Source organism: Podarcis gaigeae, assembly GCF_964106915.1.
Source record: "Podarcis gaigeae genome assembly, chromosome: 6".
Classification (NCBI taxonomy): domain Eukaryota; kingdom Metazoa; phylum Chordata; class Lepidosauria; order Squamata; family Lacertidae; genus Podarcis; species Podarcis gaigeae.
This window is the reverse complement of record NC_139682.1, coordinates 63,613,770-63,641,552: the sequence shown is the minus strand read 5'-3', so window position 1 is coordinate 63,641,552 and position 27,783 is coordinate 63,613,770. Positions and strand designations below refer to the sequence as shown.

Below are 27,783 nucleotides of genomic sequence, written 5' to 3'. Positions count from 1 at the left end.
TGTTTGGCTGACTCATGGGATAATGCATAAAAAGACTGGATTATTCCAGGAGACCTGTTTGGTTACAGAGAATCATAACAATATAATTCACTTGCTCACTGAATAAATAATCAGATTATTTTCTATCAAGTAAGAACAAGATCTGAAACAGGTCATCTGGAGTTCATTGATTAACATTTTCTAGACCTGTGTATCAAATTGTGAACAATTATAATATTAATGAGCTTTGCCACAGCGAGTCAGAAAGCTATTTTGATGCATCTCTTATGCTGTGCATAGTCCAACACATGAAAGCCACTGTTTGAAAGAGAAATTAGAATACCCAACCATTTCAAGCACCTTATGCATTATTTTGATTGATCAATTTTGCCCAGTTTTTCCTTTTGAATTGTCTAAAGATGCTTCTGGTCTTTATTAGGACACAAAAGGCTCCACAGAGTTTTGAAGTTGTGATTAATAAATATATGTTTTTTTATTTTTTATTGGTTTAGCCTCTATACCCATAAGTCCACTCACCATCTCTGGGGGGGGGGTGCCTTTGCGGGCTGCCATTCCCCCATGTGCTGTGACCCAACGTGGTGTGGTTTGGTTTGGTTTGGTTTGGTTTGTTAGTTACTATTGGTTTGGTTTGTTTAAATTTTCTGTACTGGTTGGTATGCTATAAATATTATTATTGTTTTAAATTGTTCTTTTTGCTTCTTACTACTCTGATAAGTCTCCTTGGGAACATAAATCTATGCTGAATGTGTTGGAAATAAATTATGCAAGTAACTTTTTAAGAAATCTGATATTGTTTTTAAGAACATTTTTCTTCAGAAATAGTGCTTTTTTCTTTCAATGACTTGTTGGCAATTCAAAGAGTTATTTTCTATCCAGAAATTTAAATGGGAGAATATTCATCACAGCCCTTGCAAAATTACTTTTGGCCATAATCATGATGGTGCTGACGATTCATGCTTCAACCTACATATCTCACAGACTTTGTTGAAAATATGTGCCTAAGAATATGCAATTTTCCTGCTTTCCTCACTTCCAACTTCACATTATTCATTACCATTACATGAAGTGGCTATAATCAACCTGTTTAATTTAGACCTTTTAAAAAATAAATCCAACCAACAGTATTTTTCTATGTGCATGCTTGTTGATATTCATAAGTCTATGTGAAAAGGAAATGAGAAAATTGCTCAACAGAAACAGTTGTCACATGCTGTAAATAAGCAATCTGGGAGAAGATAGGCAAATGTTATCATTTTTTTCAATTATAGTAATCTCAGGTATTTCTGTAATTACAGATGGGCATACGGTTTTTGGATAAAAATGCAGTAGTTTGGTTGTTTTCAGTCTCTTAAAAACAAATCACCTTCCAAATTATCTAGCTTGGGCTTTCCATTTATTTTAAGAACACTGCATTACTTCAGTAACAGATAAGCATTTGTGTGCCAGGGAGGGAAACAGGCAGGCAGGAGAAAGAACCAAAAGAGGCTCTGTATGGGTGAAATCATAGCATGGGAAAACAATCCATTGTCCCCATAGGCACCAACTCCTAAGGGCCAATGCAGTTTCAACCCAAATTTATTTTTTATTTTTTTAGGGGGCTGGCCCCCTCCATATTTAGAGCCCACATCCTCCCGAGAAGCTGGTGCTTCTGATTCTCCCCAGGTAGCCTACCTGCTGGTCCAATTTTTCACCCAACCCATCTGCATGGCAACCTAAAGAGTTACTATGAGACCATGGTATGGAGTCTCCCACAGTGACTTGGTTGTGTGGTGTTGGCACCCCAAGCTAGGCTTCACTGAAGATTCATTTTGGCTCTTTCCTCTACAGATAAGGATCCTTCCCAAAGCCTTCCCTCACCAAGTTACGACAAATACCAATAATATACTCTTGTTGAAAGGCAAAATCCCTACAGGCAAGGTCCCACATTGAACTGTTGGTAAAATACCTTCCTAGATCTGTCAACCAGTGGCAAACCGATGTCCAGAAGCACTGGAGCCACCTCAGTCTAACTTCCTTTTATAGCCCAGGCATAGGTTTCATCTTTGCTGGTGGCCAGGCATTGCCCACCAGAGCCAACCAAGGGTCTGCTGGGCTCCCTGAGATGGTGGAGGCCTGAAGCATCCCAGTACCACTATCTGAGTGGTGATCTGGTTCCTTGCCTGCCATGGCAGGATGCAATCCAGTTCACCACATAAGGGTAGTAAATGCATTCGTAGGGACTTCTGGACAGTCAAGTGAAGATCTTCTGTATATAAGGAATATTTGTGGCCTTATGTAACTGTAGAGGATGCTATCATGGAAAGAGACACTGGTCTTCTTGCAGCTGGGTTTACAGGAAGAATACATGTTTTATCCATTCTTTTCTTTTATATATTTCTTTTGAGAATATGGATCTGTGGCCACAATCTAGAAATTGTACAGGGAAATGAGCTATTAGTGGTGATCTAAGGACAGTGGATTGTATCCGTCACTTAGGCTCACAATGTGCTGCTCCACCAAAAGGCAAAGCAGAAGTAATTTCTCCAGGTACTCACAAGCCATGATAGTGAGAATGATCTTTGCAAAGTGAAAACAAAAAAAAAATCCTTCCAGTAGCACCTTAAAGAAGAAGTATCAGGTATCTGAAGAAGTGTGCATGCACACAAAAGCTCATACCAAGAACTGACTTAGTTGGTCTTTAAGGTGCTACTGGAAGGAATTTTTTTTGTTTTGACTATGGTAGACCAACACGGCTACCTATCTGTAACTTTGCAAAGTGGCCATCCTTGAATTGATGATAAAAGTCTAGAGGAAAGTTAGTCTCCTTAATTAGTTGATTAGAAGGTTTAGGATAGCTTGAGTAGAAATCGGCATTGTAAAGAAGTGTGAACCTTGCCAGATTGTTGTTGTTGTTGTTTAGTCGTTTAGTCGTGTCCGACTCTTCGTGACCCCATGGACCAGAGCACGCCAGGCACTTCTGTCTTCCACTGCCTCCCGCAGTTTGGTCAAACTCATGCTGGTAGCTTCGAGAACACTATCCAACCATCTCGTCCTCTGTCGTCCCCTTCTCCTTGTACAACTTGAGATTTTGAAATTAATGGAATGACTGGCAAGCTACACTGATACCTCCCTATGGGAGAAAAATTAGAGATGAAAGAAGTGCCTTATATCAGCTTGGAATGAGCTTGTTCTTTCTTAATCCCTTTGGCCCACCAATCACAAAAATAATTGGAATGTCCCTACCCAAATTCATCACCCATGTTTCACACTCAGACTGATTGGGCCACAAAATCATCAAAAGTTGGTGTCCTTCTCTTCCTTTAATAAAGCCATGATCCTTTTAATTCAATATATTTACAACCACCTTTTTTATTTCCTTCCTGTAATGCATCTATTGTATTGCACAACTGTGCATATTAGTTAAAACTAGCTTTAATTTTCCTCAGGTCAAAAACGATGATTCACTTGCCAGACGTCTCCATTAGTTCCCCAAATTTACCTCCATTTTGTAAACTATTATGCCACATACAATGTTCAGCGCCTGCTATTCTGAGAACAGCAAATTTTGATAATGTCACAACCATTTGGGCAAATGTAAGGGAGAAGAACAGAACAAAAGAGGAAATTGTTTGAATGGCCTTTGATGATCTGATAACTAGTTTTTAGAATGTACCATATTGACATGTAGAAAGGACAGCATGCTCAGCACAGTGCTAGGGCAAAGAGCTCCATGAATGTATTACACAGTCCTTTAATTCACTGCAACATTTGCTTCCATAGGCAAGATCATAATCCAGGGATAGTCAGTGAGTTTGGACCAGTGTGGTGGTGCATGGTCAGGTAAGCACCACCTGACCTCCAAACAGCTGGAGCCATTGCTCTTACCAGGAAGGAGAGGGGCAGTTCAAACACACTGGCAGGAGCACCAAATTGGCTCTGCTGATATGTTTGCCTTGTGTCAACCTCTTTGTTGCCTCACCACCATGCCTTCCTAGTAAGCAGCAGTGACTCAGCTGTTGAAAGATCAGGTGAGCACCACCACCACACCATACTATCTGGACTACAATTCCCATCATGCCTGGCCACAGGCTATGCTGACTAAGGCAGATGGGTGTTTTAGTCCAACAACATTTGGATAGCAGTAAACATGGAATGGGATTGTTTGTTTTTTTTTATTTTCAAAACAGGGCTTGACTTGAACAAAGAGAACCATTAGCCCTGTTTAGGCATTTGCCTCCATGTATTCTCAGAAATTGATGCAGATCTTAAGGAGATTCTTCACACATGCAACTTAGAATTTTCCATGCAGTTATTAAAACAAGGGAGGAAAAAACAAGGGAGGAAGCCCCCCCCCAAAAAAAATCACACACTGGGTCACCTGAATAGATAAGGTAAGCAAGAACTGCCACCTGAAAATTCCCCCCAACCTTTGAGAATGGTTTCATTTTACAACAACCCACCTAATGAATAGTTCTCTTTCTTGTGTTAAAGGTCAGTACCAGAACTTTGGATTGGGTCTGGCAGCTAATTAGCTGTTGTAAAATTTGTATAAAATGCTTGGTGTGACTGACACTCCAGTCAACAATGGAGTGGCAACATTAGACAGCTGTTCTAAACACTTCCCAATGGTAGCCCCATATAGAATGCATGGCAGTAGCCCACTCCAGATGCAACCAAGGCATGAATTGCTATAGTCAGGGGTTCTGTTTCTTGGCTACTCTAGAGCAATGTTGAGTCTCCAGCTGTTTTCAGACTACAATTCCCATCATCCCTGACCTGGTCTTGCTACCTAGGGATGATGGGAATTGTAGTCCAAAAACAGCTGGAGACCCAAGTTTGGGAAACACTCCTCTAGAGTGAGATGGGATGTTGGACTACATTATAGGGGGAATGGTTCGTTTAATATTTGTTGCCAAAATCCCAAACAAAAAGCACTTATTCTACAGAGGTTCCATTGTTTTGAATTATTCTACTCCAGAATAAGTGCTATGTGGACTGCATCTTTAAAATGCTTATTTAAAAGCCACTACTTCAAACAGCACCGTGCCCTTCATACTTGCAGAAGCAAATCTCTATTCAGGAAGTCGTAACTTATTGAATGGCCCATAAGACACAATCTGAGCCGTGTCGTTTGGAAGGAGCAGGTGTCATTTTGCCTACATTGGCTTGTTTTGAATTACTGTCTATTGTACCTCCTTCAGGACATTTGACTGACTGAAAGGAAAATATGTACATTGTACAAAATGCATAACTATTACTTGAAGGCACTTACATTCTTTCTCACTACCCGCATGTGTATCAGCAGGACAATTACTCTTCATCTACATGAAAGGGAATGTACTGAATAGGCAAGGGCACTGAGAAAATGATGCAAGTGCCAAAGAGATGGCAAAATCAATGGCAAAAACTAATTGCATATTGGCAGGCGGAGAAAATCCTCTTGAAGTTGAAGTCTGCTGTTTTTTCAAGAACCAGGGAATATGAATGATTTAAAAGTTTATCTGACTGGAACACATAAATATAAGATGGCACCAAAGAGAGTGAAGCTATAATTCACCTTCACTGAGGCTGGTGTTAATTTAAAGGAAAGTATGTTGTCCAATGTCACTTCCGGCTGGGGCGAGGAGCCTTTCTCCTCGTTTAAAGCGGGGCCAAAACAAGATACAAAATGAAATGTATCTGCTTCTAATGTGCACTTTTAAAAGATGCAAATTGTGTCAGCTGGCGAGGGGAGTTGATAATTAACAGGATCAGAGTAAGTACAGAGAGGGAATTTAAATATTTCCTCCATTGCTGTGGTCTTAGGGAAAATCTCTTTGGGAGGTAGCATTTTTTTATGCCAATGGGGGATCCCCTACCCGAAATCCAATGCTACCATCAGAAGAGGGATTTTCTTCAGTAGCCTTGTAAGGTAGGGAGGGATTAATTTCTGACCCAGTTTGCATTTTAAAGAAACCTGCATTTGCAAAGCAGCATATATTTCCACCATTTGATTTAACAGATTCTTAATATTGCATTTTAAAATTGTTGTAACCTACTTTGACACCTGATAGTGAAAGGCCAGTAAGAAATCATCATTATCTGCATCTTCATTAATTCCACTACTAGTAGCAGCTTTATTATTACTACTTCTGCTATGATCAACAATATACTTTCACTTATAGTTGGCATTAGAAAGAGACCCTGTCAAGGGTTAGAGATGCTTAGTGATAAGAGTTGCCCAAAACTGACTATCATCTATCTATCTATCTATCTATCTATCTATCTATCTATCTATCATCTATCTATCTATCTATCTATCTACCTATCTATCTATCTATCTATCTATCATCTATTCACACATATGATAGCCTGCTTTTAATATTCAAAAGTCAGCTTACAAACCCAAAGAGTAATTTAGGATGCAATTCATCAACACACTTCGTATGGATCAAGCCCTACTGAACATAGTGGGACTAACTTATGTATGCAATTGTGCAGGTAATCCAAGTATCACAAAATTCACAACTATCAAACAGAAATCATAAGGAGAAACAACAATCCAGCATTATGCCTATCAGCACTTTTTGGAATAAGCATCACCACCATGGCATAAGTAGTCAGAGGTGTCCTAAGGAGGGAAGCAGAATTATCTTTTTCAGTGTCAGCTGCACATTGAGCTGTTTGCTAAAAAACAGAGACAATGTTCACTGGGAATTTGAAACCCCAAGCCCAACTGATCATTGGTCAAAAGCTTGAAAATTAGAAATGGAATTTTTGTTTCAATTGGAACTAAATTTTATTTGGCTCTACAACACTGTTCACATACCACTGAAATGTAAAACGACACAGCAGAGCAATTTGCAAGGAAGCTTGTAAAACAGTTTAAAAATTTGAGAACTTGACTTCATTTGAGATGGGGTTTTAAAAATTTTTTTACTTACTTTATATTTGCATTTTAACTGCTGTAAACTGCTTAGAGATCTTCTGGTGGTAAGCAGTCTAAAAATGGAAGAAGCTACTAAGTAAAATAAAAAAACAAACGCTTGAGGACTGGTAAATGGTTTTAGAACTAAGCAGATAGTTAAAGAATAAAAGTCAACATGGTACTGTCAAAATGATATTAAATAAAATATCATTTTGACAGGTTTGTCTGGAATCCAGGAATCAACGCTCTGATATGAGAGCATACCTCACATTTTCATCCATCTGCTCATCAAGTTCAACCCACAGCTTCTCAGCTGCCAGGAGGTATTTGTGCCGTTTCCCATCAATATCAGCAGCCATTGCTGAACAGTTGGGTGAGACAGCATTAAGTTGCTGCATGGTGGAAGCCGAAACATATAGCACAGCTGTAGGCAAAAATAGAACTCAAGATGCATTGGCTACACATGGAGAGGCTGGGGAATATGCATGCCGACCCCCAAGTGCCACCAGGGAGACAATTAGCAACATGTCACAGAAAGTAAGCCTCATTCTTGGAGTGTTTGTTCTTAAAAGTTGGAAGGGAGGCCAAGATACGTATACGTCTAGAAACTCACCAAGGAAATCGTAACATCTCGGCTTTCTTTCCTAAAGAAACATACCGCCATTTATTTGGAAGGAAAAATTCCTCAGCTTAAATGGAAAGATGGTTTTGCTTCAGAAAAGAAACAACATAGCAGCTCAGCTGTGCAATGTAATGCTTTGTCACAAATACCAAGGTGCGTCAGATGAACCCCATCCTGGGTGAAGCAGATCAAGGCTATTGTTACACCTGCTTTAGTCGCCTTCAGATTAGATTGCTGTAAGTAAACTAGGTTTTGAGGAATGCGCCACAGCTCAATGGCAGAGCATGACAAAAGGGAAGAAAAGGCAAATCTTATTTGCAAGAGTGTGGGTTTCCTTGCTCCCTCAACTGGAAGGCTAGTTTAAAAGACAACACCAGTGTTTTGTGAGGGTAGGATTTAGGATGGCACTTTGAAGTTAAGCAGCAAGGGTTGGTGAGTGATGTGCTGTTGAGATCTGTTCTTGGAAATAATTCTGTGCCTAAGAGAGGGCAGAAACCTCTTGGAATATTGATGCACTGAACTACCTCCGTTGAAGGCTTCAAGTTGTAAATATGTGTAAATAAAACCATATATCACAAACACTGTAGTCTCTGCTGTGCCTAATTATCCAAAAGGAAAAACAAATCCTGGGTTAAAATGCACCCGATACCCCTGGAATCTCACAACGCTTGGAGATAGGGGTGGTGTATAACAATATGTAAGAATGTTCTGTTTTAAAAACTGCTCAGTTTGTGATTAAATTAATGCAGGCGAAAGACTGGCAATGTGGTCCTATCTGAGGTCTGGGAGATATATAGATTGTCTTCAGGTGGCTGATACAGTAACTAAGCAAATGACTATATAAGTGAACAATAACATGAAGACAGGATCTTACACCTAGAAATAACAGAGTAGCAAGGCATCACACCAAGTGACTTCAGAAGCAGCCTACTTGTAGATATGTTGGAATTCCTGGCTGGTGCCCACCCTTGCATATCTGAAACCCATGATTCCATAAAAGGGTTTTGTTGTGATTAACACAGCCTGGTTTAGTTGGAAATCAAAGCTGCTTTGATATTCTCTTTAGTTTTTCTTGTACTTTTGTTTGCTTGTTTATCATCTGCTGAATTTTACAACTGAATCTCAGTTTCTGTCTATGACCTGTTGAACAACATACAAAAATATATTGGGCAATGTATGCGGTGTCTTTTGAGACGTTTTTGAGAAATCTAAGAAATAACATTGTTGGGTGTGTTCCTAGCTGTAAAAACTCATGATATAGAAGCTACTTGGGATGGTGTTAGATCTCCGATTTCCTTAAGAACAGGGGAGTCTATTGCCCTTCATTATCCCTGAACAATGGCCACATTGGCTAGAACTGATAGGATGTGGCATCCAGCAACATATAGCGAACCACAGGTATCTGAATGTTTAGTTTCCAAATAGTGTTTCTCATTACCGTTCTCTTGTATCTGAACTTGAAAGCAGCAGTTTTTCTTTTTAATTGTATCTAATCTGTAACAAAACTAATGGTCAAGCAAATATAGTCCTGTGATATTCAGGCAACACTGCTTACACGCAAACATTTTGTTGTTGTTTAGTTGTTTAGCCGTGTCCAACTCTTCGTGACCCCATGGACCAGAGCACCTCTGCCTTCCACTGCCTCCCGCAAACATTACTGCCCTCCTAAAGAAATAAATCAGGGAACCAAAGCAATTACAAGAAAGAAAGAAAGAAAGAAAGAAAGAAAGAAAGAAAGAAAGAAAGAGCTGGAGAACATTTTTGTTCTACACTGAAATAAAACATCCACTAATGAGAAATGACCCAGCTAAACTAATTATTAGGATGCAATTAAAGAACAAATTATACTCTTAAACTTTACACAGTGGTACAACTCATATACAGTGGAATAGCCCATTTTACAAATCCCCAAGTTTGCGTCTCTGCGACAACCAAATTATCTTAATGGGTGTTGAAATGACAGAGTAGATGAATGTCTTTCCCTTGAGTCATTTTCTGATAAAGACACATTGCTTAGCTGCAAGATGACAAACTATATGTTCAAAGTGACAAATCATTTAATTAAAATTTACAAGCGGTTAAATACTGTTTGACCCAAATGGAGGCAGTTATCATGAATCAATTTCAAAGGAGGGACAAGGGTGCTCAGGGAAATCGATCACTAACAGCTAAGGTACCTGGATGTATTCTGCATATCTCTACAGCCTTTAAAAAAAAAAATAGCCCCTCTCAGCAGGCTATGGTGCACATCTTGGAGGAAAAAGAGATTTCAATCAAGTTGAAAAATTGTAATACTTTTTACTTGGGCGGTATTTGAGCTCACTCTAGGTCTCATGAATACTTAATGTCACAGAGTCTTCAATAAAAAGACTCTTGTATCTTAAGAGCAAATACTTCAAAATTTCATTAGTTATAGGGAGGCTTTTTTAAGTGCATATACAGGTCACTGGAAATTGCAATCATCTTTCATGAAAAGGCTGGGTAGTTTTATTGTTGAAGAATAAAGGTGGCCATTGGTTTTACTAACTATAATAGCGAATACAAAATTGTCCAGCTGGCACGCTTTATTCTTGAGTCCATCAAGCACATAATGTGTGGAAGTTTCTCTCATTCATATGCACACTACTGGTACACATTCCACTGAGGCTTCTGAATGTGTGATTCTCAAAACTTGTAGTAAAATGACACTTTGGAAACATCCCTACAATCTAACCTGTAAATTATATTTAGGACTGCATTATTAGGTCACATTTGGAATGGGGGCAAGGTTCCCTAAATGCTTTGTATCTTGCTTTTCACTTCCTTCTTTTTATGTGTTAGGGAGAAGTGCCACAGCCCAGTGAAAGAACACATGCCTTGCTTGCAGTGCCATTTTCCAGCCCTGACATCTTTACCTGTCTGTCAGGGTAGACATTACTGAGCAAGACAGACCAATGTCCTGACTCTGTACAAGGCAACTCTCAATGTTACTATGTTGTGCAATGATACATGAAGTGTTATGTGCAAGTTTAAACATAAGGTGCCCTAGAAATACTCTCAAGAAGAAAAATAGGCCAGTGCGCTTTTTATATTCAGAATTAAGCACAATATGTGTTGGAGATATTTGACAGAATTTTGCACTTTTCATATGAAATAATCCTTACGTTGTTGAAACATTTAAGTTAGCTACTTTATAAAATAGTGTAAAGATTCTTCCTGGTGTGTCAGAGGCAGGCGATTTGTCTTGGTCATCGTATTGCTGCATTGGCTTTTAAACTTCTCTTGAATGTCTTTAGCCTTGGTTTGAAGCAATGTCAATCCAGCCCATCTGTTGCACTACTTGGATTGCTTTGTTTGGGGGAGACCAAATATACTGAACTATGGAGAATAGACAAGACCCACTTTTACTATATCAGAGATGTAAAGAAAGCACACATTTTCCTGTTTTATTGGAGGGAACATTTTAACATACAGTACATTTATACAAAGGTTTGAAGGGTATTGTGTAGTTTTTACTTTGATACAGAGTAATGGCTCACTGGACCTGGGAATATTCTCTACAGTCTCTCATATATTATGGGGCAAAGTGATTTGAAACAACTAAAGACCAGTCATTGGCATGTGAAAATGCACCCAGTTGGAATTCCCTTGGGATTACTTGGGGGGTTGGGTTTTGCTCACGTTTTAGGTATCAATGACTTCCATTTCTAAGACCAAAAGAAATATTTAATCTCCAACATGTCAGATAGACAATGATCCCAAGTCATTTGGGCTGATTTGCCCTGTAAATAGATTTTTGAAGTGGTTTCTGTCTTCTTGAGGCATGTTTTGGATTGGATTACAGAGTCTGGTGGAGCTGATGAATGACTCTTTAGGCAGGCAGTTGGTTGAGGTGGCTTCTTTCAATGTTATGATTCAATTTTTCTAAGGAATTATCAATTTTATACCAATGGAACCATTTTTTGAGTTGACTTGAAATGTATGTTGGACCAAAAGAAGAAGGGAGTGTATGCATCACACCCCACCACTCTCATAATATAATGTTTGGCATAGGTGTTGCCACATGGATGAAGCCCGAATTATCCAAATCAAAAGAAGGAAAGTTCACAAAATTTGACCCATGCAGGCATCTGTGGTACCGCCTTTACATCTCTTTTTAAGTTGTCATCACTGTAGAAAGCATATACTTGCTTGCTTCTTTGTCATGGGAACAAGATTCTCAGAATGGTTAAGTGGTCCGGACGGAGCCATGGCTTTTGCCCACAAATGCTGGAAACAGATGCTTCCTTGTTATAGATCCTTAGACTCCATAGAAAAGTAAAGTTCTTACTATTAAATTAGTCTGTGGTGTAAATAGGCTCTAACGGTGCTGTTTTCTAGAAAAAGAGGTGCTGGAGCTCACCATGAATGCCTCCCTTGTTCTCTTATAATAGCAATGGTGCCCACCTGAGAGGTGCTGGAACTGAGTTCCAGTGAGTTCTGGCTGAAAAAACACACAACCCCTGGGCTCTAAGATCATAAACTTCACCAGTTCCTCAGTAGAGTGTTCTATATCCTCCAATTTTTATTGGATGAAAATGGCTACACTCCTGTGATTATGTCAGCTGGAGTCTGACTGCCCATGGAACACAGCCTACAGTCCACACCACAAGGAGATACCGCTCCCAAGAGCCTGAACCCCAAGAGCAACGTTGCTGGCCGGCATGGTTGTGCCAAGAAAAAGCACATGATGGCTGTACACCTACATAAGCAGCACATCCTTCAGCCAACAGTGGCCCCCGGGGATGGCCAGAGCTGGACTTCATTACGTCCCAAGCCCCACCCACCGGGCTGTGCCAGATTGGCTAGGATTTTAATAAGCTGATTGTGGAAAAGCCCACCAATCTCCAGTGGCCAGCCTGGGAATTCCCCACAGCCAGCCAACTAGCCCCAACATTGCTCTCAAGGAAGAGGAGCCCGGCATGACAGGTCACAACAGCTACCCACCCTGTGACCGGGTAAGCTGCCATTTCCTCTTCCTCTATTGCTTTTAAGCACTAAGTTATGTAGGGACATGGATGACGCTGTGGTCTAAACCACTGAGCCTTGGGCTTGCCGATCAAGAGGTCAACTGTTCGAAACCCCACAATGGGGTGAGCTCCCATTGCTCGGTCCCAGCTCCTGCCAACCTAGCAGTTTGAAAGCACACCAAAAGGTGCAAGTAGATTAATAGGTACCGCTCCGGTGGGAAAGTAAATAGTATTTCCATGCGCTGCTCTGGATTCCGTGTTCCATTGCACCAAGCAGCTTAGTCATGCTGGCCACATGACCTGGAAAAACCGTCTGCAGAGCAGACAAACGCCAGCTTCCTCGGCCTGTAAAGTGAGATGAGCACCGCAACCCCAGAGTCATTCGTGACTGGACTTAACTGTCAGGGGTCCCTTTACCTTTACCAAGTTAAATAGGTTGGCATGAGAGCTCTGCTCCCTACTATCCCACTGGTAGTTTTAGTATCTGCCCCCACCAGGGAAATATGTGTGTGTGTGTGTGTGTGTGTGTGTGTGTGTGTTGTGTTGTTTTTAAAAAGGATTTCTGTGGGGCAATAATGTAGCCAGAATTGTGAGCAAATTGTTGTAACTCCTGGGATTTTCGGGATGGTCAGAGAGTATGGATTTAGGTTGTAAGCGGAGCTAACCCATAAGGAATATTTAAAAGCATTTTTTTGAACTTAAGAGTGGAAAAATTAGAAACTGAGAGAAACTGAAATTTACAGATGTGACAATCCCTAACACAGAGTAACCCTAAGAAGTAATAATAATAAGAAGAAGATTTTAACTTCAAATCCTCTGCAGAGTTCAGAAGAGTGATGGTTGCAAAGACCCAGAGATACAAAGCTCAGTGTAAGTTACTATCATTTATAAACAGATAGGTAGCCGTGTTGGTCTGCCATAGTCAAAACAAAAAAAATTCCTTCCATCGTCTAACATTGTGTATGCCATCAAATGCCAACAGTGTCCTTCAGCTCTCTATATTGGACAAACAGGCCAGACCTTACGCCAAAGAATAAACGGACATAAATCGGACATCAGGAATCACAAGACAGAGAAACCAGTAGGAGAACACTTCAATCTCCCAGGACATTCTATACAAGATCTCAAAGTAGCTGTTTTACTACAAAGGAATTTCAGAAATAGACTGGAAAGAGAAGCTGCTGAATTACAACTTATCACCAAACTTAAAACCATGGAGAAACCTGGCCTGAACAAAGACCTTGGATTCTTATCTCATTATACATGACAAAGCCATTTTTCACCTTTTCACCCCTTGCTTCTCCCTGTAAGACCTATTGCAGTCATTAAGAGTCGTCAACAGGCTCATCACAGCTATCTGCCAACCACCCATTCCCACCACCCTTCTGAGTAATACCCCTCCCCACCTTCTCACCATATAGAAGGGTCTGGAAACTTCTGTTTCAGTGTATCTGAAGAAGTGTGCATGCACACGAAAGCTCATACCAAGAACTGACTTAGTTGGTCTTTAAGGTGCTACTGGAAGGAATTTTTTTTGTTTTATCATTTATAAAGTGCAAGATGACTATACCCGAATGTGGCAAACCATTGAAATGATACAGGAGGAGAACTAACCAGAGTTCCCATTGAATGCATAGCTTTTCATGAGCTGTTTCATTTTAAGAGGTTGTTTACAATGTCACACTTTATTTTGAGGAAAAATTATTTCAGAAGCCAATCTTTTAGAAACGTGGAAAGAAATGTTTTACAAAAGGTCAAATGCACAAATATTTTGCATGCAAGCTACTAATAAATTCACACACACCCCTTAACAATTAGGAGTTTGGCTAATGCCTTTAAAGCTATTTACAATATTCTAAATGCAACTCCTGAGCCCTAATTACCTATAGTAAGTCATAAATAACTGACAGGGATGCAAATGCAACAAAATTCTATCAAATTAGAGTAATTAGTATCCTGGTTAAAATATACTCGCACATTAAAATGCTCTTACTTTTCTCCAACACGACATTAACAAATGAAGGTATTATTGTTGAAGAAGCAGAGTGCCAGAAGTATATGCATAAACATCTGATAGTATGTGCAGTGCATATTAGAGTTGAAATATGTTTGTCCCCGCTTTAATTTATCACCTTGTAGCTATTGTTATAACCTGACACTTTTGTGCTAGGCATATTTATCAAAATATAACTGAGGCAGGTTGCTCAAATTTATTCTGCTGCTTATGAAAATGTGTGAGACTTGAGTATTGATCATGGATGCCTCTGCCCTCCCTTTCGGGCTGCTGAAATCACTGGGAGTGGCTGTACAGCTTCCATTCAACTCTGCTGGAGCCCTATGAGATGAATTAACACTGCACAATGGCATAGCAGGAGCAGCCTAAATGAAGACTAAGAATTGAGTTGTAGGATAAGATGAGGCCATTGGTTTTATTTTCAAGGTGGTCGCTGTCAAAGTAAACCCATGTTCACATAAACATTTTAAGACATCTAGCATATAAACAAACATATTTCCTGCCCTTCATAGGGTGGCCACTTACGCACTGCTGAAAAAGAGGAAATGCATCACCAACAGGATAAAATGTGCATAAGCATATACATCTATAGCATAAAAATACAGAAGTAAGCACTTTAATTAAAACACGGATGCAATACATCTCACTGTAGTGGGTAGGACTGTGAGTTTGCTGGTACCTGCTGTTTATTAAACATTCATTCTGATTTGTTTGTGGGAAGCTATTCCAAACTTTACATCAATTTCCATACTGCAAAAATTCCAATCTTCTTCGCGGGTAGGAGTGCCAAATACATTTTAATTCTGCAACCTGAGTTTGCCAGTATGTAATTGAGCAAAAGTGGCTCTTGTTATTCTTGTAGGTAAACACTTCCTATAGATACATACTTTTAGTCATGTTCTTCCTATAGATATACATTGGAATACTCAGACAATTTTTCTCTTTCTCCTTCTCCAGTATGTCTTGATTGGGATGCTAAAAGTGTAGGATGGAGTTTGTCCAGGACTGTTTAGTGCTTTAAATCAATACATTGCGGCTTCATAGAATGAATAAGTTAGCAGGAGGTTGATGAGCAATAGTTACCTCCTTAAATCAAAGGGAAGTTAGTGTACCACTTTAAAGTTTAGAAAACGTTTCAGGTGACCACTCAGAACTGCATCTTTTATTGTATGCTTTGAACCTTTTGCAGAGATTTTTGAAAATAAGAGCCACAAGGCAAAAACATATTTAAATGGAGTACAATTGTCAATTGTCAATGGAAGCTTCCAGCAGTTTGCATTCTGCTTTAGTTTGGGTGGTAAGGATAAGGTTGGTTGGTTTACACACAAGTAATGAGATTTGTGACAGGCAGAATGTCAACAAGTGAAGCTTTACCCATAATTGTATTTCCATGCTAGGAAAGGCTTACCCTGTTTAATTTGTGCCAGCCACACTGCTGTTAAAGTTACAAGGCATTATTCACTAAACTCTTGTACTTCTAGTTTTCAATGCAAACTGTTCCTGTTGGAAGAGAGAAAATCCCTTCAGCAGGGAAGATGCAAGAAACTCCTCATTTTCCTTCCTTCTGCTTGCTTCAGAACAGTTAATAAGGGGCTAAGCCACCTTAGGAACAGCAGTGCCTCCATATCTGTCTAATAAGCCTCCACAATTTGATTTCTAATTTTATCAATGTACGATTGGCTTAGTGACTCACTTTAACAATAAAAGCTAAAGGTCTAGTCCTCTTGTGGGGGGGGGATGAATGTGAATATTTACTAGAAATTGTTCAAAGTTGGTCAACAGAATGAACTTAAATTGTATTTTGTCCACCCAATAATTATTGGAACTACTTTCTGGTGTAGGTGAAGCTACTTGTAGAGTTGGCAGTGTTTGAAGGTTTCAAAACTGTGAACTTGTTCCTTCATTATGGTCCCCTTGTCATATAATTAACCATTCATATTCAGACTTGGACCCATTCAGGAAGTTTATTATGATTACTTTGAGGAAATAGTTGATGAATTATGGAAATTGATCCATTCTGATGGGAGAATTCTCACACCATTAACTAATAGGAAGCAGCATGAGGTTGAGCTGCCATATGCCTTTCTTAACAGCTTATCTTCTGTTGGGAACACTGCAGTATTTTTGATATGTGACAGTACAACAATCTGTTGGTGGGAAACGGGCATCTTACCATCCATGAGGAAATCTATTTGTATCTCTCTCCAGCAATTTTCCTCACAGCCAGGATGAAGAAGCTTATAAAATGTTAGGAAGGAAGCTTAGCATAGGGATGCCAGATGAATCCACTGAAAACGGACTATCAAGTGAGTTTCCTTCTGTTTGCCCATTCAACCCCATTGCTGCACAGACTCCTGCTATGAAAGATTTGACATTAGCTCTCTTCAACAAATGTTACTTTTTCACATGCACACATTATACACAGATATGCAAACTCTTTTGCAATATGCATTATTTACATATTCGTTGTTATATGCAGATGCCTCTTTGCTTTTCTTGTTTTTGATGCTTTAGAGAGGGATAATTTTATGCTGTACTGTGAAATCAAGGTTGTGAAAGTGGCTGCAACCATACTTACCTGGGAGCAAACCCCATTGAATTCAATAGGAATTCTGAATAGATAGCTTTCTGATGGGCCATTAGCCATTCCATAAACTTTGTATTTGAGGTATTGCAAGGCTCTCTGTTAGTTTTACTGCAAAAGACTAACAGGACTCTGGAAATTCATTAACTTTGAAAAGTGACTTGCAAGGAAGGTAAATAATTTGTAAATATTTGTTGATGGCTGAACTATGTATGTCTATTGTGTGCTAAGTAAAAAATATGTAAAACACACACACAACCCACAAATGTACAGTGGTACCTCAGGTTAAGTACTTAATTCATTCTGGAGGACCGTTCTTAACCTGAAATTGTTCTTGACCTGAAGACCACTTTAGCTAATGGGGCCTCCTGCAGCTGCTGCCGCTGCGCCGCCAGAGCATGATTTCTGTTCTCATCCTGAAGCAAAGTTCTTAACCTGAAGCACTATTTCTGGGTTAGCAGAAGCAAAGTTATTAACCTGAAGCGTATGTAACCCAAGGTACCACTGTATCTGCACATGCATACGATGAAATAGAACACAAACTTGTGTGAAATAGACCAGTTGCAGCTGAATGGAAAATAACAAATGAAAATGAAAATGAATATTGGAATGGAATGAGGCATGGTCATACATCCCTAGCTTAGCAAAGACTCGCCCGAAGCTCAAAATCTGACGTACTAAAAAGTGCCCATTGCCATGGATATGAAATCACCAATAGTGAAATAAAGGGCTCTGGTGGGAAGGTTTATGCAGCAATATTTGATTCTCAAGCCACCAACAGGAGAAAAATATTTTGAAGTGCAATGTTAATCACCAACGTCAAAGCTGCAGTCAAGGAGCAATCCCCCCCCCCCCCGGCACACATATCTCAACAACTGTTCCTATCATTCCAAACCTAGACCAAAGTTATAAAGCATAAAATTACAGTTCATTTGAATCCCATACAACAGAACCAGCAAGTGTGCTGCCCTCCAGATGCTTCTGGACTCCAATTCCATTAATTATTGACCATGCAGGATAGGAGTTCCAGTCCAACAATCTCTGACGGGCACCACATTGGCCATTCCTGCCATGCAGTCATAAATAAAGACAAAGAGAACCAAATCCTCTCCCCATAGCAGGCCAGCTTCGACAAGGTACACAGCACAATTGATCAGTGTTTAGTTTTATTCAAAAAATATGTTAGATGTCCAAACATCATATTGCATTTGTTAATGTCTTATTTGCCTTTGATTTCATAGACCATGGAAAAAAGGGCACTTACTTCCTTGAATAAACTAGCTGCTGTTTCTTACACAGCAAATATGTCCTTTAAAATATTGGCCAGGGGGTGCTGGGGACTTTCACTAATGTCAGAAAACAGCTACCCAAACTGGGGGTTTTTTTAGACCTGCAGAGTAAAGAAGACTGAGCACAACATTGTAATGGCTTGGTTATTCAATTTCCCCTATAATCTTGGGGCAATTTTGGCCATAAGATCTATGATATGGGGTTTGCTGAAGATGCCAAAATGAACTTTGAATATATGAAGAATTCTAAGCCCTTGTTTTTGTATATTAAAATTAAATCCAACCATAAAAGGGCTGCTTATTTGCAGGAATTAACCTTTCTTTCCTATTAGACATGTGTTTACTCAGATTAGGTTTCAAACGATGCCCAGAGAATATCTAAGTTAATTAATTCTTAAACAGGCCAATAAATGACCTGTATATGTGAATCAGGCATTGTTTACCATATCCTGTATTGTCCTTTGTACAATTCACCTAAAAATAGATTCCTTTATTTATTTCAGAATTTTCTAGAGGGCCAATCAGATTATTTCAAAATTAGGTGTTTACTGGATGATGTAGATGAGTTTTCTACCTATAGGCTAGCTTAATATGCACTGAGCAGTGAGAAAATCACCGGCCACTTTTTTGACCCATGGGCACTGCCAAGGGGATTTTTAATTTTAATGATTTTCAAAGATTGGAGGAACTTTTTTTTTACTTTTTTTTTTACAACTTGCATGTCCAAAAATCTGTGGGTGATATTCAAAGCTAGTCCTACTAAGTGTTGACTCACTGAAATTAACAAACAGGACTGGTTGAGGTTCATTTATTTCAATGAGCCTACTCTGAGAAGGAACCCTATATATTTAACTTAGTTTTGGTTTACTTCCTTTGTTTGGTTTACATTGTAATGGCCATTGGCTACAAACAACAAAAATCTGACTGATACCATCCCAGGACTGCAGGCTGGACTTCACACAGAGACACAGGGCTAGTGGAAAAATAGAGTAAAGAAACTATATTGAGGTGTCAGTGTGTGTATACAATATATACAATATACCCAACATTTCATGCTCCTGATGTTCACTGTCCATGTTCAAGCCCCACTGTTGAGCTTTTCAGGGGTCTGTGTGTCTCCTGAAGGCTTTTATGTGTTTTGGTACTTCTGCAAACCTCAGGGTTTCCCTGAGCATTCAGATATCTACCTATTTGAGAGAGAGAGAGAGAGAGAGAGAGAGAGAGAGAGGGAGGGAGGGATGGATGGATGGATGGATGGGTCACACAATAAATTATATACCATTACTATATCATAAGAAGTATTAATTAAGCATTCCTGAATTCTAAATATCTCACCTCAGTCTGCCTTGAAGGCACATAGTTCTCATCTCATCTATGTTAGAAGCAGAACATAGGATGTACGCATGGTGACTCTGGGATCCACAAATAGATCTATATCTTGTGAAGCAAAATGTCAGTTTTCTCCAGCACTCGGTTCTCTTAAGCTGATGCCCAGGGTGTCTAGAGTTCCGTTTCCAGGTCCCACATCTGCAAAAAGCAAAAACTCCTGCACATAGCATTCCAGGTTCAGTTGAACAATTCAGGGGAGAAAATGGGGAAAAGGCTGGTTAACCTTTCAAGTATGAAGATGCCATTCTGCCACATTTAGCGGGGACTAGATTTGCCCTTCCGACATGCCTACAGAATGAATATTAAGTGTGGGGCAAATACTGCCCTTTCTCAGCCAGTTAGCAGTTTCTGCTAGCTGGCTAGATTTATACCATCCATACTTCTAAGCTGCTGTTTCTCTGCCTGTTTCAGATCTGTTGTTAATAAAGCTAGGACAAACCCCATGGTTGTCACATATCATTCTGGGTGTGTGGATATGACAACTAAGCAACAAATAACAGTCTAAATAATATTTTTTTAGGGGTAGGTTCTCTGATCTCAGTCTAGAATATTATCTATCTATCTTTAATCTTGCAAACTGAAGAAAATCAGCCTCTTTTCTCCTTGGTTGTAAATCATCATTAGTATTTAAAGCACAGCAAAGGCTGTAAAAATAATTGCTTGTTTTCCTTTAGGTAGTATGAAGTAGGGAAATGTTTATGTTGACCTAGTGTCTTCCTCAAATGTGTGTTGCATGTTTTAGATTTAGTTAGATTAACGATGGTCAACTCTCCACATTTTGATAAAAACAGGTTATAATGAGCAACGGTATTGAGAATTACCTGTCGTAAAGTGTGCAATTTCCCCATTTTTCTGTCATCATTACTGGAATTTTTATTTGAGTCTTCTAAACAATTCGCCTCTGAAATACTTCCAAGAATTTTAAAAATGCCAACACTGTCTTGAAGCAGTCTTGAAGCAGATTTTTCTGTGTCTGAAAAAGGGTCTCTAAAAAATAGAAGTCAATGCATTCCATATTTACATACAAAGGAAAATATGTGACAATGACACAAGCCATGCCAAGAGACAATGGAAAACAGAATTTCTGTCCTGTCTTTCTTTCTCCCTCATGAGCTACCTTTCCTAACATGGATCATATACCTGCAGAATTTGCTGTCAACTTAATATGTATCATGCTGTACAAGAACTCACGGGAGGTCTACTGTGGGAGTATATAGTGATCTGTTTTTTCAACCCCATTCTTCCCTTTAGGTCTTCATCCTTGGACTTGGACTCTCATTATGCAGTCCCATTCTTACCAATATACCACTCACAATAAATTGGATAAATCTCATTTATTTTTCCATTATTGTTTTCAAGTGCTGATGGCTTGATTTAAAGTTGAAACCACTGTGCTCAAGTAGATAGAGTTGCTGGTTGTTCTTTTTTGTAGTTCTAGAAAAAGTAGTATCTTATAACAGGGATTTACAGTTAAATGTGCTTTGACAGGGTAAAGTACAGTGTGGTACCTCAGGTTAAGAACTTAATTCTTACTGGAGGTCCATTCTTAACCTGAAACTGTTCTTAACCTGAGGTACCACTTTAGCTTATGGGGCCTCCCGCTGCCGCCGCTGCACGATTTCTGTTCTCAACCTGAAGCAAAGTTCTTAAACCGAGGTACTATTTCTTGGTTAGTGGAGTCTGTAAATGAAGCATCTGTAACCCGAGGTACCACTGTACTTTGGGTTTGAAAGTAGTGTGAGGGCAATCGGCTACAAATGATGGTGCATATATTGAAATGAGAAGTTACTGTGTGGTGTCTGGTAGGAAAATGGCATTTTAAAATGTTATTTTATAAAACGCCCGCACAATAAAAATATAATAATGTATTTCCCTTTGGTACATGATTCATTTATAACCTTTTTCATATATTTCATACATTTTATTTTTAAAAAATGTGGAATTACCATAATGTACAGTATATATATGTTAGGTAAGATATAGAAAATCTAAATTATAGCAGCAGAGGAGCTTTAAAAATGGACAATGTTTCCAGGTCTGTCTTCCTAGCCACTATTCAGGCAGCGTGGAGCTGAGATCAGCAATCTGGTTTGTTTGTGTATGTAAAGAAAGTAAGGAAATTGACTGATGGATTGATGGACTGGTTGATGCTGGGCAATTAGTTCCACTATAGTCGGAAAGAAACTGGTCTGAGATTTGCAGATGACTGCAGTTAACCAAAAGGGGCTCCAAGAGAATACTGTTTGTTTTGGGGAAAACTGGTTTTACATGCTAGCATTATCTGACACATGTGCTTATGTATATACAGTGGTACCTCGGGTTACATACGCTTCAGGTTACACACTCCACTAACCCAGAAATAGTGCTTCAGGTTAAGAACTTTGCTTCAGGATAAGAACAGAAATCAGGCTCCGGCGGCACGGCAGCAACAGGAGGCCCCATTAGCTAAAGTGGTGCTTCAGGTTAAGAACAGTTTCAGATTAAGAACAGACCTCCGGAACGAATTAAGTACTTAACCCGAGGTACCATTGCAGTTTTGACAGCCTGTTTGTACAACAGCCATTCTGCTAGTAGGATCCCTATTCTTGGCACTGTGCAGCAGCCAAATCCTGGGAGTGTCTTGCGCTTGAAAAACACATGGTGTGGGGCTAGCCAAACCCATGCCCTGCAGATGTTTTGGACTACAACTCCCATCCCCCCCAGCAATTGGCCATGCTAGCTGGGGCTGATGGGAGTTGTAGTTCCATACATCTGGAGGACATGGTTTTGGTTTGCCCTATTATAGTGCATCCATGTGATGGGGTGAGGTCCTGTTGCTCTGTCCCAGCTCCTGCCAACTTAGTAGTTCAAAAGCACATCAGTGCAAGTAGATAAATAGGTACTACTGGCAACATGACCCGGAAAGCTGTCTGGGGACAAACGCTGGCTCCCTCAGTCTGAAAGCGAGATGAGTGCCACATCCCATAGTCTCCTTTGTACTTAGCCATCCAGGAGTCCTTTATCTTTACCTATACAGTGGTACTTCTGGTTAAGAACTTAATTCGTTCCAGAGGTCCGTTCTTAACCTGAAAACTGTTCTTAACCTGAAGCACCACTTTAGCTAATGGGGCCTCCTTCTGCCGCTGTGCTGCCGCTGCGTGATTTCTGTTCTCATCCTGAAGCAAAGTTCTTAACCCAAGGTACTATTTCTGGGTTAGCGGAGTCTGTAACCTGAAGCGTATGTAACCTGAAGCGTCTGTAACCCGAGGTACCACTGTAGTTCAACTGCAGTTATACTTGGAGACAGGGGAGCTTGTGTTACCACGTTCTACCAGATGTGCAACAATGTCAACTCTTCAACTTCTTACACTAACATTGCATTGGATCTCGCTCCATGTTTCCAGTGACCTTTCATCCAAGAATAAGTGAAACCCTATAGCATTGTCCCTGGAGCTTTTTCTTGTTCAAAAAGAGAAGAGTGCTTATTGAGATTTTTTATTTACATAATAATAATTGCCTGTGAACTGTAAATTACAATCCCTTTATGATGTACTTTGTCTGACATGGAACATAGTTTGAATGGCTTTATTTTGTGAATGAAATGCAGCCACTAGATCATTAGAGGTTGTTGAGGTGATCATGATTTTAATCAACTGCGTTTTCTTGAATGGATAATACCTTGAGAGAAAAATTCAAACTACATTTTGGTTTGACTTCAGATATCCAATTCAACATTTTTTATGATGGTGTCACTAAAATTTTATTGAGAGAACAACTTTTCCCACTGAAGAGTTCTGTTACTATGCAGCGTATGTTATCTCAGCTTTCAGTCGACAAGCCAAGTCAATTTAGTTTAATAATCTGGAGGCCCTTCAAAAGCTAAACATACAGCAGTAACCAAGCCTTCTGTCTAATTATAGCAGATGAAATTTGACATATGTACCCTTTTTAAAACAAAAAATAGTTTTTCTGACAAGGCATACCACCTGCTCTTGCCTAAAACACAATTGGTACGGCATTTAATAGATAAGAATTCCATATTTAGTTACTTTTCAAAATAACTGGTGAATATATGAATGTGAATGTTTATAGAAATTACAAGTACTATGCCTTCCTAAATATATATTTACAATACGTGTGTTGAGTTGTGACCAAACAGAACCACTGCATAAATCTACAGCTGTGTGGCACTGATACAAACTGAGCCACAACAAATTGTTTGGATAAGTTGGATTGATGGGGAAGTACTACTGTCACAAATTTAAGGTTTAGCTTTGTTTTATCTAGGTATGTACTTATTCGTGCAGTTTTATTTTTACTAGTAGAAGTGAATAGTACTGTAAATATTTTTAAAATCTGCAGTAAACCTGTCCACAAACATGCACCTAGTGTAACAAATATTCACCTTTTTTCACTCCAGAAACTCCAGGTGTCAGAAAAAGACCTACCCAAGAGGCTACCAATATATGTGACTTTCCAACAATATTGTTATGTTTAGAGCCCATCTTCTCTTCAAGGGCAAAAAATTTACTTCAAGGATACTGGTTAAAGGGCATAAAATAAAACAAAAACTGAAATTTCATGCCTTTTTAGATTGCCTCAACTTTTTCAAGTTCCCCTGAATCCATACATTCATTTCCTATTTCTTCCATTCCATATTTTAAAACTGAACTTGGAAGGAACTTTTTTTTATTACTGACATTCTAGGACAATAATTTTAGGCCATAGTGAGTTTGGATGTTGGATGTAAATAAAAATTGCTTTGTGGGCAAGGAAAGATAAAATCTGACAAAACGCTTATCATGTGAAATTTACTGCGTAGTCTGTACAATCTGAGCAAAGTGCAGCTGTAGAAAATTTAAAATGAGGATTTGATGTATGTACCTTACCTGCAGAACTTTATGGGATAATACATTCTCATTATACCATGATAGAATTTGACTATTCATTGTTTTCATTTTTATGCCATGTACAGAGAAGCAAGTAGCCATAAATCTGAGAGCCGAATTTGTCTTATGGCTCAAGATCGCTCTCAAAGCAATTGATCAGGCCAGTGTTACTATACCTGTGCTATATTTATATACACAGTAGAAAATTCATAATTTCAAATACAGTCAGCTTAACGTGCTTTCACTTAATCAAGATGAAAGAATGGCTGTTGCCTGTGCTCAAGCAGAATGAATTTGGGGGGCAGTTGGTGTAATATTCTCCCACCTCACAAATCTTTAGTTCAACTCAGTGATGAAAGGTTGCTGTCCAAAATGTGTGCTTCTGACAGGTCTGTGAGGAGTGACGGAGTGACGCCACTCCCCAGCATATCTGCAGCCCTGCCAATCTCAGCAGCCATGGCAGAAAGTGGGGTGGGGGGAAGGATGATTGAGCTCTCTGATCTCTATGCTGGGCCTCTGGTGGCTGTGAAGAAGACGAAGAAGAATTTGGATTTGATATCCTGCTTGATCACTACCCGAAGGAGTCTCAAAGTGGCTAACATTCTCCTTTCCCTTCCTCCCCCACAACAAACACTCTGTGAGGTGAGTGAGGCTGAGAGACTTCAGAGAAGTGTAACTAGCCCAAGGTCACCCAGCAGCTGCAAGTGGAGGAGCAGAGACGCGAACCCGGTTCCCCAGATTGCGAGACTACCGCTCTTAACCACTACACCACACTGGCTCTCCAGTGTGAGACTAGCTCAGGGTCCAGTAGGTCCCAGGCTGGCTCAACCCTGCTCCTTGCTTAGAACATCCCAGTTTAGAGCTTCCCACTTGACTTAACTGGAGGGGATACTTCCAGCATGCCTCCATCCCAAATGCATATTCAGCAGCCATTAGGAGTCTGGCTCAGCTAGCATAGGCAAACAAAACAACAACAACTCAAACCAATCCCACCCACCCCCAGCCTGACATTTCACTCTTTCATTCTGCATCAGATTATTATACCAATGTTCAAAATTACGACCTTTGGGGTATCTGTATGTGCCTGATAACACAGTACAATTTAAAAAAATTAAGTCACTGTTAATCCAACATCTTTAAAGTGTGTGATATGCCTCAATGTAGCCATATTAGTGTGATTTATTTGGATTACGTTTTCAGATGGGTTGATTTGTAAATAATTTGTTACGGGTAGAAGTGAATCATAAGGCTTTTAGATGTTAATTGTGATTCAAACACAGAATGGCTTCTTACAGCAGCAGGAATCAGTGTTTATGCATTGAGTTCCCAAGAGTCTCAATATGAAAAGTCTGGTTGGTGTTTCAATATGTCTGAGTTATGTTCTCTGTCAAATCTGACTAGATAAGAGGTTCTTGGACTCTGTACCCCCAGGACCCGCTTGACCAAAATAAATATTACTTTGGCCCATCAATCACAAAATGGTGGTTCAGGCAAGAAGTCCGTTTGTCTTCAGCTACAATGGTGCACTCTTCCATTGTCCCCGAAACAGACAGATGCCAACCAACCAAATTTTTTTTTGAAGATTCAAAACTTCCAGTGAAAATTATCTAGACTTTTTCTTCAGCTGCCCAGCATGGGTACCTTATCTCATCCATAGCCTAATATGAAGTATTTGGATTTAATGTACTTTACCCTCATTGAGTTTGGTGAGTATGATGGCTGAAGTTCAATTACATTAGCTTAAATAGCCTGTATATTAGGCTAATAAATTAGCATCATTCTTACTGGTACAGGTGTGCATGGACCTAAATACTTCCATTTCTCATCACAAAGACTCAATTCAAGACATGTAATTTGAAGAAAGACAGGATATATTTCATTTGAACTCATGCCTTAACTATCTCTGAACCAGTCCCTGAATACCATTATTTTTGTGTACAGTGCTAAAACAAAAAAAAAATCTAGAGGGAGTTTCTGGGTTGCAGATGTGTCTGTATATGTGTGTGTGTGTATATATATTCATCATCATCATCATCTGCCCATATTTTAAACTAAATTTTAAATGTTAAAATGTTCTGGGGACTTCTTTATTTGTGTGGGGGGAATATTTCTTCCCCCACTTTCCTTCTTTTCTTTCCCCTTCTCCTTGCTTATGTGGTTGACTTGACACACCTTCCTTTTCTAAATTACTTTACTTGAACTGGATCAATCAAGTTGTTGGTTTGAGTCATGATAAATGAATAGAAACTTATATAAGAATATCAATTCTAGGTTTCTTCAGTTCTGGTCTTTTGTGCATTCCATCTTTTGATCTTCTCCCAAGGTCACTGTTTCAATTATCATATTTTGGCCTTGAAACCATAAATTATAGTGTGTGGTTTTTTTTCCATTTTGACACACTTTCATCTGGTGTAAACACTCGTAATTCTGTTGTGACACTTTCTGAGTAGATTAGGTCTCCTATCTCGAGCCAACACTTTCTAATTCAGTGCTTTTATACAGACGGTTGTCCAGCTTCTAAAAAGTCATAAATCCTCAACTAAAGTATAATATTTAGAGATTTTATCTGTAGGGCTCGATTGGGACTTCAGAACTCCATTATCATCCAATCTTTCCTCATAAGAAACATTTTTGACATGCAGAGTTTGTTGTCCCCTGTCTCTACTTTGAAAAAATATGTTCTGACCTTCAGTCAGCCATCCACTGTCTGTTTCAGTCCCTGCATATGGTTAAGTTTTACCCCTTGACTAAGTCCAAATACAGAAGTCTGTGGTTCTTTTAATATTCGTGATTTATAATCAAACTAAGTGGGTTATTTTGTGTTTATACAAACACCTTTGAAAAAGCCATGTGCTGTGTAATTGGTTTGCATTAATAATTGCAATGTATGTATGTATGTATGTATGTAAAAAACCACATTAAACAGCATTCATAATAATACAATAATACATAGGAAGCCCGAAATTCCTGCAAACAACAAATCAGCCAGTCCCAAAGCCAAAATATAATGTATGGACAAAATAGTAGGGAGGCCCCCCGTGGGACACGATTAGCATGCCCATAAAAGTGAAAAGGCCTTTTTACATAACCAGGTTTGATCAAGCTCCTGAAAGCATATAGTGTCAAGGATAGGCAGATCCTCA

At 39.4% G+C, this 27,783-nt stretch overlaps 1 protein-coding gene and 1 long non-coding RNA gene across 5 annotated transcripts in view; one reads left to right on the top strand and one right to left on the bottom strand.

Annotated features, from left to right (window-relative positions):
• Positions 1–27,783, top strand: part of NEGR1 (neuronal growth regulator 1) — a 451,249-nt gene that overhangs the window by 397,894 nt on the left and 25,572 nt on the right. The gene's annotated exons all lie outside the window — the stretch shown is intronic.
• Positions 14,175–27,783, bottom strand: part of LOC310846493 — a 110,830-nt gene continuing 97,221 nt past the window's right edge. Inside the window, exons 5-8 of one of the 3 annotated variants that reach the window (XR_014565338.1) lie at positions 20,594–20,759; positions 19,719–19,929; positions 19,419–19,570; positions 14,175–16,867 (exon numbers count right to left, since the gene is read on the bottom strand). This is a non-coding gene — a long non-coding RNA (uncharacterized lncRNA). Of the gene's footprint in view, positions 16,868–18,243; positions 19,571–19,718; positions 19,930–20,593; positions 20,760–27,783 lie in introns of those variants that run through there. The other 2 variants (XR_014565337.1, XR_014565339.1) reach the window with 2 other exon arrangements.